We start from the raw sequence: 21,786 nt of genomic DNA on the forward strand, positions 1-21,786 counted from the left end.
GCACCATCAGCCAAGGTGCCCGCGGCATATTTCACCCTGTCCCCAGCGGGACAGTTACAGATAGCAAACACGGACTCTGCTTTCTCGAACCATCTCAGAAGTCCCACAGCCCCTTCAGTTCCGGTGAAGGTCTGTGGCTTACAGTCCATAAACATTTTGAATGTACACGCGGGCTGGTTAGGTTGAGGTTGCGCTTGTTGACCTAAATAACAGGAGGAAACACTTTATAGGAATGAAAAGACGTGTACGTGGTATAAGAGTAAAGAGTACTTGGTACATTTCGTACCAGCTTGATAGGCTTCTAAAGCCTCAGCCACGCGGGTATTGATTAGGTCAGTCAACTCAGCCTGAGTCATGTTGATGTTGCCACGTCCGTGTCCTCGTCCACTCATGTTTCTATAGTTGGGAATAAACCGATTTAGAAATCGAAATGGGATAGGAGTCAAGGACCATACTGATATTTACGTACTACCAAGTTCACACATAGTAAGGCAGAACCCTTCTCACGCTCGATAAGCCTCACTGGGACTTGCATGCACCCCGCGTTATTATTAAGTGTGCACCCATAATAATAAGGCGATTTGCATGTTCATCTCAGAGCCTCTTAGCTTGCGCTCGAAGTTTCCCCCGTTCAAATAACACAACAGATGGTATTACAGGTCTATGGTTCACATGAGTCGAAGAGTAGTGTCACACTATCAAGTCACTATGATGTTTAATGTTTCGTTTCATATATGTTGTGAGTGTGTGACTGCTAAGCAAATAATGTATAAAGTGAGAGAGACGAACCTTGCAATCTGGAGCTGAGTGTCATGATCGATTCTCGAAGGTGTTCGGTTATAGTCTGGTTTTACAAAACGTTTTAAAACCTAGTTCACTATAACCAGTGGCTCTGATACCAAACTGTAACACCCCCAAAATACCACCTGCGGAAACCCCGCGAGGCGTGTTACACATCAGAGTCTGAGCCACTAATCACATTGAACGAATAGTAAATATTTAAATAAAACATGTCATTAGTAGCCAAGATTAAATGTCAAACACAATATTAATTCACAAGAGTTATGTAGCGGAAGCATATGATAAGTCGTTTAGTAATTGTTCCAAAATAAACTTAAAACCAATGTATCAATTATAAATAATCCAGCAGCTTCGATCCATGACCACTCCAGCACGCCCAGATAGCAAGTCCATGTTCCAAAGTTAACGACCTACAAGCATGCAAACAAGTGTGTCAGACTACGCTGGTGAGTTCAAGGTTTTGTTAACGTGTTGAGTTACCAGATGTATGTTAATGCGATTCAATGTTGCGTTACGATGTTGCTCATGTTAGATACCCTAGGGAGTGTGCCCATGTGTATCCGGGGAGTGGGTACCCCTTAACGACCGTTTGCTATGTTGCCATCGTTAGATACCCTAGGGAGTGTGCCCATATGTATTCGAGGAGTGTGCCTCTAACAACCATAGCCCTATCCAGATAATTAGTTCACGCCCGTCCTTACGGCCCGGTGTGAGGTTTCCCACCTAATAGCGCTATCAACTAATTACCCCCATTGCCCTCCAGGCAATAACCAAAACCGATTAAGTTGTTTACCCAATGTTTCCCTTCCAAATGTTTACCAGTTGTCCCAAACCACCGGGACGCATGCTTGAGAAAATGCAATGAACTCACCTGGGATTGCTCGGCAGGTTATAACAAAGTTACTTGAATTAAGAATGGTCAATCACGTCCTAACAGGGTTACCACACAAGTCAGGTTTTGTCTCAAGTAATGCACGTATGTTTACACATAGACTAACAAGTCACAAGCACGTAAAGTTCATGGCAGCACGTTTGGTACGTTAACAGTCAAGAGCATATCATATTCATACTTGAACGATTTAAATAACCAAGCCCAAAAGATAGTAGGCCCAACATGTTGTGCGATCCACAACATGTTGTGCGATCCTCATATCCCGGCCCAACAACATAACAGCCCAATAACCTATTCTTGGCCCAATTAACATAACATACAAGTGTTGTGCGAACCGGACAGCCTTGTGCGTTCCGAACGGATTGTGCGATCGTAATTGGGCTTGTCCGGCCCAACAGTTAATCAATATACCATTTGTGCGGTCCAGTAATCCCTTGTGCGAGTGAGAGCACCTTGTGCGACTGACAGGACTTGTGCGATCCAATGGGTTGTGCGATTGGACCAGACCAGCCCAAACATACATCCGGCCCAATCGTTGCAGTTTGTGCGATCCAGTGGACCTTGTGCGACTGGATCGTCTTGTGCGATTAGTTTTGAACATCCGATTATCTTGCCAATAGGTTACAAGCATTAATCAAGCCAATCAATAGTTTCCAAGTTTATCATCTATCAATTAACAACTAATCTATTTCAAATCATGCCTCTACTCGATCAAATGAGGGTTTTTACCTTCTAATTCTCATGAACCCTAATCTTGTTCAAGCATAACAATAACTTATCAAATCACATGATTCTGTCCGATTACACAACATTACATACTTTCAATCTTAATTCATCATACAAATAATCCGAAAACAGAATATGGCAGCCGATTAATCATCTAATTGGTTTCGGTTCTACATCATGAAATCTTATTCATAAGAACATAATCGATCATGTTAATTAAAAACCCTAAATCATCATGCATGACTATCATAGTACACACATCAACACGTAATCTATCATTCAAACACGCAAACAATCACAAGCACACTAACCGGTTAATGATGGCAAGAGGGTGATCCAAACGAAGGATATTCCTTGGTTGTCTTGTGCCGTCGAGTTCGAGTGAGAGAAGAGGGAGCTTAGGGTTTTGAGTGTGTGAGGTGGATTGTAACAAATGAGGTGTTTACCCTACCCTCTAATTCGTATAAGTGTAGTGGGCCGAATCCCTTCATGGGTTGTCTATGTGTTTCGGGTTCAAAGAGAGTGGGCCGAGAGTGTCATAAGTCAGCCCATTAGTTTGTGCGATCGGCTATGTGTTGTGCGGTTCGGATTAAGTAAACACATACATAAACATATAACCTATCATAACGTCATAACATTCAATAATTCGATCATTTGATAATTCAATCAAGTTCACATACGTTGCATACAATACAAAAACGGGTTTGAAATACGAGTTGTCACAGTATCCCCAACTAAAAAGAAATTTCGTCCCGAAATTTGGTACGCACTCACTGAGGAAGCTAGGTAAGTTAAAGCTAGGTAAGTTACATCGTTTGCTGGTTTTCCTGGGGTGTCACGTTTTCCTGGGGTGTCACAATATTGACATGACTCCTATCCGTACATGTCGTCACATTCATAACACGGTTAGCTTACATTCATTCATTCATTCGGCTTTCAAATCATGAAATGTTTGACTTTTAGCGCATATATAAGATATGTGTCATCATACTTCATTACTATCGTACATGACACATAAATTAGCTAGTTCATAACGCATAAGTTCTTGCATACAAATTTGTACCTTCTAACTTCAATCATATATATAAGCCATTCCCATTTTAGATTACGCCATTTATTTACATAACAATTTACATTCACGCATCACACCAATATTATATTGTCCTTATGCATCACCACACTTCTCAATCCATTCAAAACTACATGTTTTACCATTGAGGCATTTTATCAAACACATGGTGGGCGTATAACATTTTAAGCATCATGTACATGAGTTCTATGCATGACCCATTAGTAAACCACAAAACTCAATCATTCAACTAATTTCACATGATTCATTCATTTATTTCATCCTATAACATGATTGGCTAACAATACATTAGTGTTTATGCTTTCATTCAACAAAATTACACTATTGCAAGATCATCATTCATCAACATACTACTAGAACAAGTGGGTTTCACCTCAATCCTTCAATATAACCAAATTCAAGCATAAATCATCTCCAATATGATGATTCTAACTCATATATAACTTCAATTCATTCAATTTTTACGGATTGATTAAAACCCATTTCATCCACTAGCATTAAAACACATAATTTAACTTACCTTACATTGAGAACTCTTAGATGACTGAAAATCCAGTCACATGTATTCGAAATTCATCCACAATCTCACTTAATTTCTTCAAATTTTGGATCAATTGGAGAAGAAGGGTTTTCCTTCTCCTGCTCCTGCCTTGCGTCGCACACACCCACAACCCACACGCTGCACTTTTAATTTTTTTTCCTTATTTATTTGTTAAATGTTCACTTTCAACCCCTAGGGTTTCATTTGGTTATTAGTAAGGCAAAACTTTGGTTCTTTCTACACTTTTGCCATGCAATCTAACTTAGTTAACTAACTAAAACCTTTAAACACAAGGTAAATTCATAATTCGGATTTTGGGGCGTTACAATAATGTACCACAACAAAAGCTCAGGAACCCACAATCACAACGCATGTATTCACGAATTCAACCAAAGTAAACAAATCAAAGCTTATTGAGGCTCAGAAGCTCGACATGGCTGCAAGAAATAATGCCATGCCAAATGACAAACACAATCGTTGCCATTACACACACGCGTCGCAAGAATTCTCAGATGAGCTACAAGCCATCTTCATCGAGACTTAAAGTACCAATAATATGTGTTAACCAACAAACAACCTATAATGAAACTGTATCTACAGTACCAAAAAAACCTCAAACGAGCACAAACAAACTGGATCTGCATGAAGTAAAATACTTCGGATGAACACAAATGGTCATCGTGGACAGTAGAATCCACATATCAGAAATCTCATCATCATAAAAAACTGGTTAACAATCGCATCGCCGAGAAACCATCACTGGCATAAATATAGGAGAAAAACAATGACTGATTCACCGTAAAAGGCAAAACACAAAACAAATATATCACAACAAAACAAACTATCAGCCCATTACCCAAAAAAAAAGGTGGAAGGGCATCACCAAAATAACAATAAAATGCAACCACAAATCTAGTGGTTTAACGGTAAAAGTAAACCAAATAATAAAACGTAATAAATAGTTGTCAAAGACGAACAAACGACAACCTCAAAACCCTAATCATTTCAGGGTTTAACGAAAATCAAACCAATCAATTACTTGTAACAGATAAAAGGGACATCGGAGAAGACAATCAAGGACAACTAAAGGGTTGCCGACGGTGGATTGCGACGAAGGCGGTGGGATGTGGTGGTTGTAACAGGAAGCGGTGTTAGCAATGAGGGACCCTAGAACCAAACACCCTTTAAATACCCTAAGAGTGAAAACCCACAAAAGCAATGTTACAACTCGCAAAAGTAGAGAACACAAACAAAGTGACAAGTACAACCAACTAAAAAAACATGTTGCCAATTGATAATATATAAGTAGTTGTTTACTTTAAAATCGTAGGGTTGCAATATCAGTTATTGTTAACCTAGTCTAGTATATCAGTGTGTCCCTTCCTTAGCCCTTATAATTAATGTTTTGTTTTTATTGGTAAGAAATATGTCAAATGATTTTTTGTCCCCTCCTTAGGCCTCATAATTAATCTTTTGTTTTTATTGGTTAGAAATATGTCAAATGATTTTTTTTAAATAATTCTAGATATTCTTTTTTTACTTATATGTATAAAAATTCATAGAGATAAAGGTTAACTAGGTGGTACAAGTAGATGAAAGTTGCATATTTCAAAACTACTTATGAATAACTGATAGTTGTTATTTATATAGGAGTATATTGATGTCTAATGTGTATTCACAAGTATATATAGAAATACATATCTAAATACTTTATGGGAAGAATTCATTGAGGTAATTGTGAATTAGATGTATTAATACATAAAATCTGCTGATTTCTTTACTAATTTTTGTTCTCATAATATTTAAAAGTTGTCAAAAAGTTCAAATTAATCTCTAACTATGGTATATGCTCGTCGCGTTGCGGTGGTATGTTACCACTGGCATTCAACTGATATCGGTTCAACTCATTACAGTACAGATACGATACATGCACTCGGTATAACAATCAACACACGTTTTACATCAGCTGGAACCATAAAAACGAACACCAGTACCGGTATCAATGTTTTTCGGATGATATTAATTGGGTTCATTATGGTATCGATATAGATATCGGATTTATCTTCGCAGAAGAAGCTATATAAATATTATAAAAACTAAAAACATAATAATATGGGTTTGTTTTTAATGAACAACTAAGGTGCTGTTTGTTTTTTCAGATGTAAAATGTCTGTAGTCTGCGATCCACATCTGCAGGCATCTGCAAGAGAAGATGTGGACCAAATGTCTGCAGTCTGCAAGGAGAAGAGGGTTTGTTTTTTCCTTCAAAAACAACTTCACACACAACACACATACACAACAGGTCTGCTCTCTCTCTCTCTCTCTACAACCACCACCACCACCTCTGCCACCACCACCGCACCACCTCCGCCATCACACCACCGCCATCACACCACAGCCATCACAGATCTCTCTCTCTCTCTCTCTCTCTCTATGGTCTCTCTCTCTCTCTACGATCTCTCTCTCTCTCTCACAGATCTCTCTCTCTCTCTCTCTCACAGATCTCTCTCTCTCTACGGTCTCTCTCTCTCTCTACGATCTCTCTCTCTCTCTCTCAGATCTCTCTCTCTCTCACACAGATCTCTCTCTCTCTCTCTACGGTCCGGTTTTGACGATGGTGGTGGTGGAGGTGGTGGCTGAGAGGTAGGAGGTGGTGGCGGAGATGTGGTGGCAGGTGGAGGTGGTGGTGGCGGAGGTGGTGTCGGCAGGAGAAGTGGAGGTGATGTGGGAGGAGAGGTGGTGGCAGGGGAGAAGAGGAAGAAGATGGCTGTGTGAAGATGATCTTTTTTTTAAGCTATTATACATAGCTTTTTTTAAGCTATTAAAAGCTATTTTAAGATCTTTTTTTTTAAACAAACAGTCTTCAAAGGCTTGTGTCTGCCCGCCCACAGACATAAGCTCTTTACAGCCATTATAAGCAAAAACAAACATAACCTAAATATTTAGAAACCATCTTACGTTAATTATCTTAGAAATATTGTATTGATGGTGAATCTCGGTTATCTTTTTTCGTTTGAAAGGTTAATCTTTTTTTTTTACAAAAATAATGTTTGATCTAAGCGATCCAATCCTAGAATGGTTTCATGAAGACTTATATCGGTTTACAATTAAATTAAATTCAAATTTGAAATGTTTATCATAAAGACTTCAAATTAATCTATCTCTTATATTAAAGCAAAATAACTTTGCCACATCACCTCCTGCTGATGTGGCATTGCTATTTAGCCAGACAATTAGCTTTTGAGCGGCAATTCTCTTTTCCTCAATTCTCATTCACCTTCAAGAGCAACAATTGCTATACAACTTCTCAAAACATAGCCTTCTCTCTCCAATCAATTCTGCCAAAATTATGCAATACTTTCCTTTCTCAAATGTATTTCTAATAGAAAAACTTACGTATCGTCCACAATCAACAAAATAATGTGCAGGTTATAATCGTCAACTAACCATCCTCTGAAACCTCACGGCGATTATAATCTTCATCGCTCCTCTTTCATTCTACGATTCTCATGCAGGTTAGTTTTAATTTGAAGTTTGATTTGATTTTTTTGGTGTCCATCTCTTCTACTTTATCCGATTACTTGGACTTGTGACAACATTAACTATTACGACGGTGAATGTCGATGCCGGAATTGGTAGGAGGAAATCTGTATTCATATTCGGATCTCTTACATCTATCCCTACCGGCGCCCGGAATACGGTGATATGAGACACGTTTCCTTGAGGAAGATACAGATTAAGAGACAGGGAGATGGAACAATTTGGTCAAGAAAGGTGTTAGTCTTTCTCTTTTTATGATCTTTAATTTTGACTATTGTTTTATTTAGTTATTCATACCTAGAAGTCAAACTTAGATTATTAGAATATGTTGCTTTGAATATGTATAAATAAAGGGGTTAATGTTATAATTTAATTTGGGGTTGTTTTGGCATAAAGTGGCTGATTATGGTTTCAGTTTCAAGCATTTGGTTCCAAACGATACAATATCAGGTACCCATCATTGCATTTGTTTTTTATTTTCATCCGTGTAGTAAAAGGAATCGAAAGTAGCCACTTGCGAAACAAGTTGAAGGCTACGTGGTTGTTAAATTTGTGAATATTATATATTTCAAATGGGTCAACTTTAAAGTAACTTCAATAGAAGGATTGTATGTTTGAGCTTTGTGTCTGCTTGACCTATTTCTTTCTAATCCTTCTTCTTTGGTGATTAAGGTAATCACATAACCCTTTTACATAGTTGTTTTCCAATTAACATAATTTGTTTGAAAGGTTTAGTTATTTTCGAACAAATTGCTTTAAGTATAATACAATTCTTGGCGAAATGGGTCACAATTTTACTGCTCTTAAAGCTCAATCAAACCAAGTAATTTAACGTTTGGTTTGCTCAAATAACTGATTGTTGAGGTTTAGATCGGGACGAGTTATGCTAAAAATCTCTGTGTTGAAATAGTCGGTTCTGGTAAAGTGACTGATGATAAGGGTTCGTGTCAAAACAGCTCTGTCCGAAATGTGATGGGGTTGAATTGGATGTGGGGTAGCTAACTAGCTAATCACAATGGGTTCGGGTTGAAATGGTTTGTTTTAGAAAAAAATATAGTCATAACTTTATATTTTAAACATATATAGATCCTGATCTAATTCATATATAGATCCCGATTTAAGCCGGTTATGTGGATCTTTATGTTTTCTTATTATTATTTCACCCAAATTTAAGTAAATAACAATTTAAAAATTCATGATGTTTTAATTTTTGTTAATTATTAGTTACAATAACTCGACACAATTGTGTTATGGAATAAGTTATTTCTAGCCTTGATATATGTGTGTGTGCTTTTGTATGTTAATGAATGGAGATGCATCCCCATAGCTCGGGAGTAAGGTTTATAAAACTTGATATCTTATGATTGCAATTTAAATGTCAAATTTTGTTCTAAAATTATTAAAAGAACATCTTTTGTAAGAGGGGTCTCGACATTGATATCACTTTGGTTAGTGGAAACCTAAGAAAAGCTATGTTAAATCTCTTTTTATTTATTGTTTGGAAGATAAATAAGATGGTTTGACTTTTGATCTTTAACCTTTGACTTTTGATTTTCAGCTGTGGGATTCTTACACCAAAGAATATAGCATCGAATACGAGGAATAAGTAACATTTAATTACAATTAATGCTTGTCCTAAGCTTCAAAACACTCTTTTTAATTATGAAGGGGTTCAGTCTTCCTAAGCTTCAAAACACTCTTTATAATTAAGAAGGCATTCAGTATTCCGGGTACTGGCTCCCTATTTTGCCACTCAACATTGAGGTAAATACAGTTCATGCCATGAATTTTCTCAAGTATTTGTAGTCGGAGATGGGATGGTGGTTGCCGGTTCTAAGAGAGAGAGAGAGAGCAATATATAACGTTAAAACACTACTTTATTTATTTATTTATATGTAACACTACTTTATTTGTTTATATCAACATTTATCTATCAGGATTTTGTACTTATTGATTGTTACTATTGTTGCAGTATAAGTTCAAGTCTTACATTTAACTTCTTTTTTACTTTTGAATAGGCTAATTGTCATTTTGTGTTTTGGTAACAAAGTGTAGGGAAATTGATTGATCATGAAATTCCTTAATAGGCTTTGGACAAGCTTTATCACCTTCATAACTTTGCTTTGATTCGTTAATAGTAGCTTCCTAATTTGTTTCCCTTTTTAGCGGCAGTCGTTCAAGATCTCTTGAAAAAAAAGAGAACATAGTATGGACCATGAATGGATGCCAATGAGTCCCCATGACTACAGCAGCCGAAGCCACACTCGCAGTCCCGAGACGCATAGTTCTCCATATTCTTCAAAAGGAAAGAACCAGTGCCCAACTCCTAATGAAAATAGGGCTGGCCTATCTCCTGACATGGTAAACTCTAATTATCTACCTTTGTATCCTTTTAATTCAGTTTATAGTTGTCTGTCTTTTGTGTGCACAGTTTTAAAAGCAAATGGCTTAACATGTAGGAACAGAGGCGTCACCGACTTCTTTTGAATATATGCTCTAACTAATGAAATGGTTCAATTACCCATGGTGAAATGGTTATTATGTTCTGTCGAAAACATTTAATTTTAAAATACATTAATTTGTGCAGACTTGATGGTCTTTAATATAAGATATAGTGTAATACATGGATCTTCATCTATTTTATTTCTTTCTGTGTGTAGGCAAATGATTGTATGTAATTTGAGCTTTAACAAGACGATTTGGTGTTTTAACATGTGATACTCATCTCAAGCAGGTTCGTCGATTTTGCCCTAATATATGACCTGACTTCCTGAATCCTTTTAGTTTTAAAAATAATGGACTATTATTCTGAATCAACTTTTGTTATACATATAAAGCATCATCATCTTAGTGCCAGTGTAGTTTTTTGAGTTTTTTGAGTTTTTGGTTTTGATCACCAGCCTTTTCCTTTTTGTTTTGCCATGTTACACGTTTTTTCTTTCAGTCCACAAAACAAAGAAAGAGAACCGGGAAGAGTATTCACGTGAGAGAGACAGCGAGATGACGGTGATGATGGTGTATGATAGTGGTGGTCGACGTATGTGAAGATGATTCTGACATAACTATTTGTCTCTGGCGACACTTGCAAGACTCTGATTACGAAGTGGGGATGATGATGTCACTCGGATCCGAATGTCGTATTCCTATGCTGAAGGTCTGATAATTGAAGGTGATGGTTACTTTTTTTAAGGATACCAATTGTTAACGTAAGATTGTTTCTTTCAGTTTGCTTCCTAAATATACAGCTTGAACATGATGTATGAGGCTTGCCATTTATACTGGTTGTCGATGAGGACAATGTCTATTCATAGTGTCTCTAGGTGTCAGAAACCGACCTGAACCACTGGAGGAGTGGTGGTGGATGCTCAGGAGGTGTTTGGTGACGACCCAGGTCTGATATGAGTTTGTTTGGAAGTTGGAATGGCTTTGGTGGTCTGTTTGATTGGAGTCAACATAAGTCAACTGTTCATCGCTCAAGAAGTCAAGCATGTGCCAATTGGTCAAAAACAAAGGAGTGATACACCCTGAGCATCCACCACCACTGATAACCAGGTGATTCACCCTACACGATCTTCTTTTGTGAAGATCGATGACCTAGGGTTTTGGCGATTACACCTGATAACCATACAATCTTTCATATACCAGAATTGAGTTGATTAGTGCCATATGAGCCACAGAGAACTATTACGGTAACCGATTTGAAATCTTTTTTTAAATTAGTTAGCTTTTGCAACATTGTTAATCTACATGTGATTGGATAGTTAGGTTACTATGAATCCAAAGCATTTTTGATGAAGTGACATACCGAATTGATTATTTAGGTTTGAATCTATGTTAGAGATAGTGATTTTGGAAGTGGGGAACATGTTATTTTGGAAAACATGTTATTTAGATATATCGATGTTGTTTCCATTTTCTTTGTAATTTACAGGGAGTCTGCAAAGAAACACTAACTAAGCTAAGATAGCTTAATTTCATCATATAAAGCTTGTGAATTCGTATCATTCAAAATCAAGGTGCATACCATCCCTCTAATATGTTTAATGAGATCCTTTTTTTCTAATTTATTGGCTTAAAGAGATCATACAATGATTACAATCACATTTTGATTTTATCAATTCTTTATATCCCTGTGTTATAGAATTGATAGTATTTGTTAAAATATGGTCATAACATTCATCTCAAAGACTTATGTTATTTAAGTTAGTGTTATATTTTTGTTATAATTGTTTTTTAATACATGGTTTGTATTTGTGGGCCGAGGAAACAAATGTTTTGCTTATGGGCTAAGGCGTATGAGTCTAAGTGAGCTAAAGTTGCTCTTATGCGAAGATGGGCCAGAAGCGTACAACTGTGCTGGAAGGAGTTGGTCTGAAGCCTTGAAGCCTGGAAGGCGTATATAAAGAGTCATCGTCTGAATATAAGAGTTTTTGAATAAGTTTTTGAATAAAACGATTAATGACAATGTAATCATATGAATACTTTTGACCTATTTGGTCATTTCATTTATTTTCTTCTTGAAAAAAAAGCAAGTACCCGGTTGACCTGTTTCAATAAGATACACATGAAAATGGTTTTGGGTTGAAACAGGTCATTTTTCATATCGGTTGAATAAATTATGCGTAGTACATGTCTAAACGGCCAAGTTAGATTGGACAACATGTGAAAATTGGTTTGGGTTGAAATTTTAGCTTTTATCAATGGTTTTATGTATTCATGATGTTGTAGTTTAATTACTTTTGCAGGTGATATCAAATGAGAGAATGTGTTTGTTGCTTTTTGGAATTGGCTTTATCTTGCTAACTTTGCATCCTTTGAACCAACATGGCAACATAAATCCCTCATGATCCGTCTATTTTATTTTTTTTAATTTTTTTTTTTTTTGCTTTATACCAATGGAATGAGACGCGGTTATCTTGTACATGAGGTGAATTCATATTTCTTAAATGTTGCTTCTTCGTTTTAAGTTAATTTTATTAATGTATTCGCCTTAATGACCTAGAGTATTTCTTAAATGTTGCCTTAATTTAATGCTATCTTGCATGTTTAAAAAGGTGGTGATAATTTTTTAAGCTAATAATTTTCCTCTGGTATCCCTATGTATCAATTACATATAATTATATGATCTTCAGAACTTACACACACATATATCTATATTTATATAAGTAATGAACGTTTCTTTTATTTCAAATTTATGTCAACACTGTTAAATAATATAATTTATTGTGAGACTACCCGTGTAACACACGGGTACTTAGACTAGTATGTACAATATACAATCAAGAAACCTTACAGTGATTTACAATTAAATTAAATTCAAATTTAAATTTAAGGTACTATTCATAAAGAATTCAAATTAATATGTATAATAAATTCAAATTTGAAATGTTTATTATAAAGACTTCAAATTAATATGTACAATATATAATCAAGAAACCTTATAGTGATTTACAATTAAATTAAATTTAAATTTAAATTTAAATTTAAATTTAAATTTAAAGTACTATTTATAAAGAAAGCAAATTAATATGTATAATAAAATAATAATAATATTTAATGAGTTGGCATGTTACCACTAAAGATAAAAACACAAGATGATAAGCTTTTGTCTTGACATGGCTTTAAAGCCCAAACACAAGCTTTTGTCTTGACATGGCTTCAAAGTTGCACGAAAAAGTAAACTAAAATTTAACAATATGAAGTATAAAATTCAAAATCACAAACATATCATAAAAATGTTAAGTCACAACTTTATAAACTTTTTTTAATTGTGTGTTTCCTTCCATTTTCATATATTCACTAGTGCATGTTTTATTTTTCTTCTTCTTTGAAGATATCTCATGATAAGTTCATCTCAAATGCCTTTTAAAATTTCCTTGTGCATGTTTTATTCTTAGTTTCTTATAATAATATAATCCTATAAGTGTTCAAAAAGTTGCAATATAATAGGTTGTTGAACAAATATATAGTTAGTTTGATTTCTTATAGTTATATAATATCATAATCTTTTAAAGAGTTGTAATATTATAGGTTGTATGGTTAATATAGAGTTTGAATTAAGGCTAAAGTAGTTTTTTTTTTCTGGTATTTGTACACTTTTTATTTCCTTGAAAAAATATATTCATTGTTTACATTAAAAACAAAATTAAAAGTTAAATGTGAAGTAATGAAGGTTATAAATACGTAGTTGTTTGCTTTTCAAAAGAATAAAATAAATAGTTGATTACTTTAAAATTGTAGGGATGTAATGCTAGTCATTAGTAACTTAGTCTAGTGTCCATGGCTTAATAGTCGAGTGGCATCGTTAGGGTGGGATAAGGCTTTAAAACCAATAGGTTTTGGGTTCGATTCCAACAAGGGGGGTTCTCATATTTATTGGGTTTCTTCTTGAATTAGTGTATAAGCGCATTATGCCTAGTGGAGATGGATATGATCGAGTGGTCCTGTTGGTGGTACAAGAATACTCCAATGGTCTGTCAGTAATCTAAATTTACGGTTAAAAAAAGTAACTTAGTCTAGTCTACCACTAACCTTTTATTTTTATTGGTAGGAGATATGTCAACTGAATTTTTTTAAATAATTATAGATATTCCTTTTTACTTATATGTATAAAAATTTATAAAGACAAAGGTGAAGTAGGTGGTATAAATAGATAAAAGCTCCAGCTTTCACTTGTGTATGTTTTCATTTTCTTCTTCTTATTTTTCCTCCTCCTCCTCCTTCCTCTTCCTCTTCCTCTTCCTCTTCCTCTTCCTCTTCTTCTTCTTAGTGTAACTCCATCACCAACACTCTTTAACATGTATCTTTATTATTCAAGCAGGATTGGCCATGGACAACCAATGTTTCCAAAACTTTAAACCTTGGATGGATAAGTATTTTGAAATCCCCAACACCGTTATCATTATGAACGATTTCTTATATACTAATAAACTTAGTATATCTTTTGTGGACTCCCCCATTTGTGTCCAAGGGGAACCACATCCTATGATTTTGGTTCTAATCGTACTAAAAACAGGGAGAATGACTGGGTGTACTCTACTCCTACTGGACTTCTTCACTTGATATTGTGTCTAATTTGTCGAGGCTGATTGTCGTGAAATATGTAGATAGTTGTATGTTAGCCTACGTTTGAATGGATTTCGACCCACCTAATCGAAGTCTTACGGAGGAAAGAGTGAGAACCAAAGTAAACCCCCTTTTACTTGGGCATACTCCAGTATTTGTTTCTCATGAAAGCCACATAAAATATGTTATGTGTGTGAAAGCTCCGGTCGTGGACTTTGACACGGCTCTTGTGAATGATGTAGAAATCAAAAAGAAAGAATAGGACTTAGGTGAAGTTTAAAAGAGGAGAAGGATGTGGTTTCGTGCCACTATGGGTGTTCCCCAAATAGAATGCATATTAGTGTTTCTAGAAAAGGGGTGCCAATTGATACCTCTTTGCAAACCCTTCGCATGAGATATGATTCTATAGTCGACATGAAGGTTCTCTTTCAGCCACACCATCAAGCCATGATTTATGGTCTAACTGTAATTAGTCTGGTTTTAACTATCAAAAGAAAAGGTGTTTCCTAGTTAGCGTGTTATTTTTAGGATTTGGCGCAGGTCTATTAGAAAGAATCATGCATAATAAGCTTGATTTTTAAGGTTTTTGGTATAGATATAAAAGGAAAAGATTTCTTTAGGATTATAGCCGTATTTCAGATCCTCCCCCTCCCCTGAGGGTAACTGGGATGGAGTTAGGCTAAAATTAGGTTTTGATACTATTGAATTGGTAGAAAAACTACTTCACCCGAAAAGTCTAACACCTGATGTTATTGAAGCGATTTATGCTCGACGGCTAAGTTTTCATGTTATCACTCTTGACATCACCACAATGGATAATTAGCCTTATCCAGGTCTAGCTGCCTCACCTAAGCATTTTCTTAAAGGCGTGTCTATAAAAAACATGGCAAAAGTGCTCAATGGTAACGAAGGCAAATCATTAACGTGATCAGCCCTGACTTTTTATTTCCATTGTTTGCTAACAAAGTTGACAGGTTCTTTTAAGAAAGTTTACAATGTAAGTCTTGACAAAGAATATGAGTTTGTTATAGTGGAAACAAATATTACTAGCTCTACACAACCTTCTACCATGAGTATTAAGCTCGGTCCCTCAAGTATGGAGGATAGTCTTTTGAGGATCATCGAATCATTCTTTTTTGAGATTTTTAGAAATTTAAGGTATAAACATGTTTTAAATATTTCATTTCCTTAAATTTCTTGTCTCTAAATATGTATTGAGTCCTAAAGCAAGTTCGCAAGTTGATGGATATTAAAGGATGTTGGGCCTGTGACTTCTTTAGTCCTTTTGGGGATGATTAAGGATGATGTTCATGGAAATTCAAGGTATGATGTTCTACATTTCTCTCATTTTTAGACTTCTTTTCAACAATAGATTTTTAATGGATTTTTTTCTCTTTATAGTGGTTGTATTGTAATGGTGCTACTTCGGTGAATTACAATTGTTTGTTTGGTTTCTTTAATGTGAGGCTGATTACTAACAACTCGTATATGAACCGGTGGAAATTAGGAAGAAGGGTGGAAAAATTCCATAACTCAAAAAATATAATTATCACATAACCTTTTTAACAATTTAGATTTGATTTTATATTGTTTGTTCCATAACAAAATGTTTTTGAAAATTTTTAGAAAATACTTTCTGTAAAAATTTAACATTTTTTGGTTAACCAATGTTTGGTTATTTATGTTTAATTTAATCAACTACAAGAGCGATTAACTTAGTTCTATACATGTAACCACCCAAAGTGATAATTTCATTGTGAATTTATACGCGACGAGGGAGGTTAAATCACATTAAGCATACTAATTATGTTGAAAAGTGAACCCGGATAAAACATGAACTATATATAATAGCATTGATTGTTTACAAGAGTGGTACCAAATTTACAATCAGCTTGTCATACACTAATATAGCATTATTAGGCCTAGCATAACGCGCGTCCATCGCAGGCTGCAACTCGGCTTGCTTTTCAAGAATTTTAACTCTTTCGGTTAGTTCTAGTTCGTTGAGTTTCTCATTGATCCGCCTAGCAGAAACAACAACATCTTGAAGAATACGTGATATCCGTTCAAATACGCCCATGTCTTCGTTAGAAGTTGACATTCTAAACCAAGAAAGTTGCATATCAGTTATGCTATATTTGAACTAAATAACAACGACAAAGATAAGGATGGAAACTTATTACGAGGTCGTTACGAATAGGCTCGAACACATCATTGTAGTCGTTTACTTTACTTTTATGATGCCATACTGGTCACAAAGACCATAAGAACAACTTATTCTTCATCGCCAAATAGGTTGTTAACCTGAATATAAATAACAAAGGACAACCCAAAAAGTATATACGAAAAAGGACTTATCATATTTGACCCGAAAGTAAATGTGCATAAAAAAAGCAATTTTTAAGGCTAAGAAGGAAGAAATTTGGAATTCACCGGTTGCTTGTATTAAGCCTTCACTACTTTGCCAAACTAGATTTTAGATAGTCACCGACAACTCAAGGGGAGTCGGTAGTGGCATGCGGTGCACCTGGTGATATGCGGTGCTTATATATATATATATATATATGTATATGTATATATATATATGTATATATATATATGTGTATATATATATATGTATATATATATATAGGGGAAGGTTCATTTGAGAAGAAAATTAATGTGAGAAGAAAAAGAAGAAAGGGCATATTAGTAAAATACTATTTCATTTATAACTCATATCATTAATTTTTCTCTCTTTAATTAATTAGTCAACAAATCATTAATTATCCTACATATAATCTACAAAACCTACACAAATCAAAATTTTCCTACATATACCCTACACATTATAGAATTTTATCCTACACAGTCAAAATTTATCCTACACACCTCGAAATATATCCTACACAGCTCGTAACTTATCGTACACAACTACTAATTTATTCTACACTTTAAATTAAGTTGTTTTTTTAAATTTGGAAAAAGTATATATTTTGAAAAGGGGTTACAAATTTAACTTCGTTAGTTATTAAAGGAGAAGAATACAAATTAATGATTTATGTAAGTTTACCAATATACCCTTATATTAAAATTAAATGCAAATATTAAATGAAGTAAAATGAAGCATTCTTATTGGTTGAAACTTCTTCTTTTTTCTTCTTACAAAAAAATTCTTCTCATTTGAACCCTCCACTATATATATATATAGTCTCTTTCTCTCTCTCTCTCTCTCTCTCTCTCTCTCTCTCTCTCATTTTTAATTATTTCTCCATTATTTCTTTATCCATATATTTTGTTTTAATTTTAACTTGAATAATGTTTTTCTTTTATTATTCGTATATATAGATATCATAATACATTGTTTTTAACTTTCTATAATTTTCAATAAACATTAAAAAAATTCTCTGAGATTGAAATTGTAATTATTTTTGGGCATTATTTTTTTTTTTTTGAATATGTGATGAATTTATATATTTATGCATACATGTGATATGTTTCATTTTCATTAATTTCATAATTTTTATACAAATCTACTCGTATGCATGCCTAATATACTATATATTGTTAATATACACATATGTAACCATTTCTGAATATAATACACAGATGTATAAAAGACTGTACACATGTGTATAAACTAATAGCTGTGTATATTGTATAAACTGATACTAGCGAGACTGTACACATGTGTGTATACACTAACAACTATGTATCTTGTATATATGGAAACTAGCGTGACTTTAGGGATTTTGATTATATTGTTTAATAAATGCAATTTACAAAAGACACAAATACCCTTCTGTCATTTATTTTAAAGGGGAGTTACAACATTATAATTACAATCTTGCCATTGTTTAAAAATCTCTAGATGATGTAATCCAATGGCCGAGATTAGTTCACACAGTTCACTCCCAACCTAGTGTTCACTCTAGAACCCTACCCTATATATATATATATATATATATATATATATATTATCAATTAGCAAACATGCCGTCGGAAGCAAACAGTTAACCAAGCCTCAAATTAACATAAACAAACAAACCACATCTTACATAAAAAAAATCTCAGATGAACACACAAGATCATCGTCATCAATAACAGACCCTAGGGATTAGCTTTTTTTCCCAAATACTCGTACACGTACCTATTTTAGGTATTTGGTACATGTATCTGTATGCGGTTTTATTGATATCAGTATTCGGTACTTTCGGTATCGGTACGGGTAAAAACGGGTACTGGTACCGAATTTTGTATAGACCTTTAGAAGTTTTTATGTATATTTTTTCATATTATGGTGTTTATGGTACTCGTACCAATATTACCTATTTGGTACTCGTACTATATTAGTAATCATGTCGATTTTACCTATTTAGTACCCGTAGGAGTACTCAAAAACTAAAATAAAAACAAAGTGGTACCAAAGGGAGTACCGTACCGAAATGCATGTACCCGTACCATACCAATGTATTCGACACAGTATTTGATACCCAGTTTTGTCCAAATTCGACACCGATACGGATATTGTACCAATCTCATCCATAGTAGAACCCAATGACAACATATCCCAACACTATAACAAAAACAATTAAGAACAACATTGTCGGAATTGGAAAAACCCAAACGCAAAACAAACATATTGACGGTAAATAAAAAAATCTGGCCATAACCCAAAAATACGCCGAAGATTAAGCTAAAAAGCCGTCGTCCCAAAAACAACACATGAAACCACAAATCCAAAGTTCTACCGGAAAAGGTAAACAAAAGAAGCAAACATAACAAACAGCCGTCAAAGATGACAAAAAAACAACCTTAAACAATTCAGGGTTTACCGGAAATAAACAAAATAATTTACCTCTCTTAGATAAACTTTCCACCAAAGAAGATAATAAACGAAAAACAACGCGTCGCCAGTGGTGGATCACGACGGAGGCGATGGTGGACGGTTGTTGTTAAGCGAAGCAGTGGGGGTGCAAATGACGCACCCCAAAAACAAAAAGTCAATAAATACCAACAAATGATACAACCCACAAAAGGAAAGCTACAACTCACAAAACTAACCTAAAGCATGTGATTTGGGACATTTTTTGATGTGGCAAGCTTTGGTGAAGGTGGATTTTGAGTTTAGGAGGGAATCCATCTCAATTCTCTATACATAAACCAAAATTCTCAAAACACAAAACAAAAAAGTGTGGGACGCGGGATCCGGCTGAGGATTTGGGTCACCCAATATTAAAAAAATGGATCCCTTATATTTTTTAAAAGGCTTTCTTCCTTGACACAATTCCATGTTTTCACAAACCCTAGATCTGAAGCTCCTGTTTCTCTCTTCTTTGACAAGCGATTCCAAAACAATCTAAACAAGGGTGTCTTGCACATCATCAAGAAGAAATTCTTAGGGATTTTAATTCTTCCACTACAAGGTGAGTATATCTTACAATTGTGTTGTTTTGTTTTTAGTTTTTTCACGAATTCGATTATGAGATTAGGGTTTATTTTTGTTCAGATTACGTTTTTTTTACAAATTAGTTCAGATTATGGCTCTTTATTGGACATCGATTTGTTTTTTTTTTTTCATCAATTGCAACAAGGTGTAACCGGTGGCGGCTTACAAATAAGGTATCTTAGTGCCATCTCTGCTCAGTCTCTGCAACCATCAGTGGTTTTTCTTTACCCAAATTTGGAAGAATTGAATGTTTGTGTTGGCGTGTGTTCACCATACTTAACCATCAATGGTTTTAATTTACGCATTCTTTGAAGCATGGTAAAACAGTTTTTTTTTAATTTGACTTTTGAATCAGTGTTTGAAGGTGTTTGAATCACAATGTCAAAAGAGTGTGTAAATTTGATTGTTAGGTGTGTACTTGATCAAACCTAAATACTGTTTATTTATGTTGTTAGATCTTATAGGAATTTTTTTGTTCAAAACCCTTTCGGCAGATCCTAATGTTTTTTGTTGTTATTTTTTTGTAGATCATTCCACATAATTTGCAGGTATGTAATCTATATTAGATATTTATGTATTGTAAATATTTAATGTCAATTTTTGATGATTTTTTCTGTTTTTTTTTTTTTTTTTTGTAGATTGAACATGTTATAGGTAAATTTAATCAAGAATCTATAAAAAGATCTAAGGTAAAACTACATGATTAAGGTTAAATATTGTTTCTTTATGTTGTTCGATCATGATTCATACGAAATGATGTTTTGTTTGTTTTTTATCATGATTCATATGAAATGATGTTTTGTTACAAATACAATAATTTTTTATGATTTTTTTTTTTTTTTTGTTGTTGATGATGATTTTGCATTATCCGATTCGAATCATATGAAATGATATTTTGTTGATGTTTTGATTGTGTTCTCATGTTACTCATATTTTTATTTACAGTCTTTTAGTTTGTTGTTGATGATGATTTACAGTGTTCTGATTTGTTATTTGATTTGCGTTCTTCAATTTTTCGTATTCTATTTTGATATTCTTCGTATTTCATCCAACAAGATGGTAAGGGTTTATTAAGGCTTTCTAGCAATGTACTAATTGTGAAGATTAGTTTTTTTCCAAACAACATTCTTCATTCGACAACTAAGGTATGAATTGAATCAGTGGTCTCGAGCTTCTTCTCAGGTCCATGAATGTGATTGATTATTTTTCACAATCATTCAGATATTGATTATATTATGAACATATTAAGCTCATTGGTTTTGAATTTAAGTTTGAATAATATTTAACTATTTAAGTAAATTTTTTTGACTGATTATTTCAAAATTTGAATTTTTGAAATTTATATCAATTGTGGATATTTATCAAAGTTGTCTAAATTGTAACATATTTCCAAATTTATCAAGATAACTTATATTAAAGTTTAATTGCTTCCAAATTTTGTGTTAGTTTCCATAATTTACGACAATCACATTATTTTTGAAGTTTCTCAGAATTTGGAAAGATATATAGCATTTGTTTTAAACCTAAATGACCTCTCTGTATGTCAAACTAGGTTCTGTTGTTGACGCACAAGCCTATTAAACACACAAATAATTGAAAACACACAATCAGATTATTTCCAGCCATTTAAAGAATTTCATAGATGTTTCAAAAATGTATTTTTTTTATTTTAAGCCTATTGTTTGTTTGGTTTGTTATAGGTA

The 21,786-nt window shown here is 34.2% G+C and overlaps 2 long non-coding RNA genes across 8 annotated transcripts; both read left to right on the top strand.

The window, feature by feature from the left end:
- Positions 1-7,319: 7,319 nt before the first annotated feature.
- On the top strand, positions 7,320-12,437 carry LOC110908842. Of its 6 annotated transcripts, none has more exons than XR_004862306.1 (3): positions 7,320-9,951; positions 10,251-10,744; positions 10,816-12,437. It is a non-coding gene; the product is annotated as an uncharacterized LOC110908842 (long non-coding RNA). The 6 variants fall into 6 exon arrangements; XR_004862305.1 differs by having other exon boundaries at positions 10,251-10,324; positions 10,535-12,437; XR_004862302.1 differs by having other exon boundaries at positions 7,320-9,354; positions 9,757-9,951; positions 10,251-12,437.
- A 7,256-nt stretch (positions 12,438-19,693) lies between these two features.
- LOC110905661 lies at positions 19,694-20,792 on the top strand. 2 transcript variants are annotated; one of them, XR_004862307.1, is made up of 4 exons: positions 19,694-20,060; positions 20,229-20,256; positions 20,611-20,631; positions 20,722-20,778. It is a non-coding gene; the product is annotated as an uncharacterized LOC110905661 (long non-coding RNA). The 2 variants fall into 2 exon arrangements; XR_002573321.1 differs by lacking the exon at positions 20,229-20,256 and having other exon boundaries at positions 20,722-20,792.
- Positions 20,793-21,786: the final 994 nt, after the last annotated feature.

Source organism: Helianthus annuus, chromosome 7 (assembly GCF_002127325.2).
Source record: "Helianthus annuus cultivar XRQ/B chromosome 7, HanXRQr2.0-SUNRISE, whole genome shotgun sequence".
Classification (NCBI taxonomy): domain Eukaryota; kingdom Viridiplantae; phylum Streptophyta; class Magnoliopsida; order Asterales; family Asteraceae; genus Helianthus; species Helianthus annuus.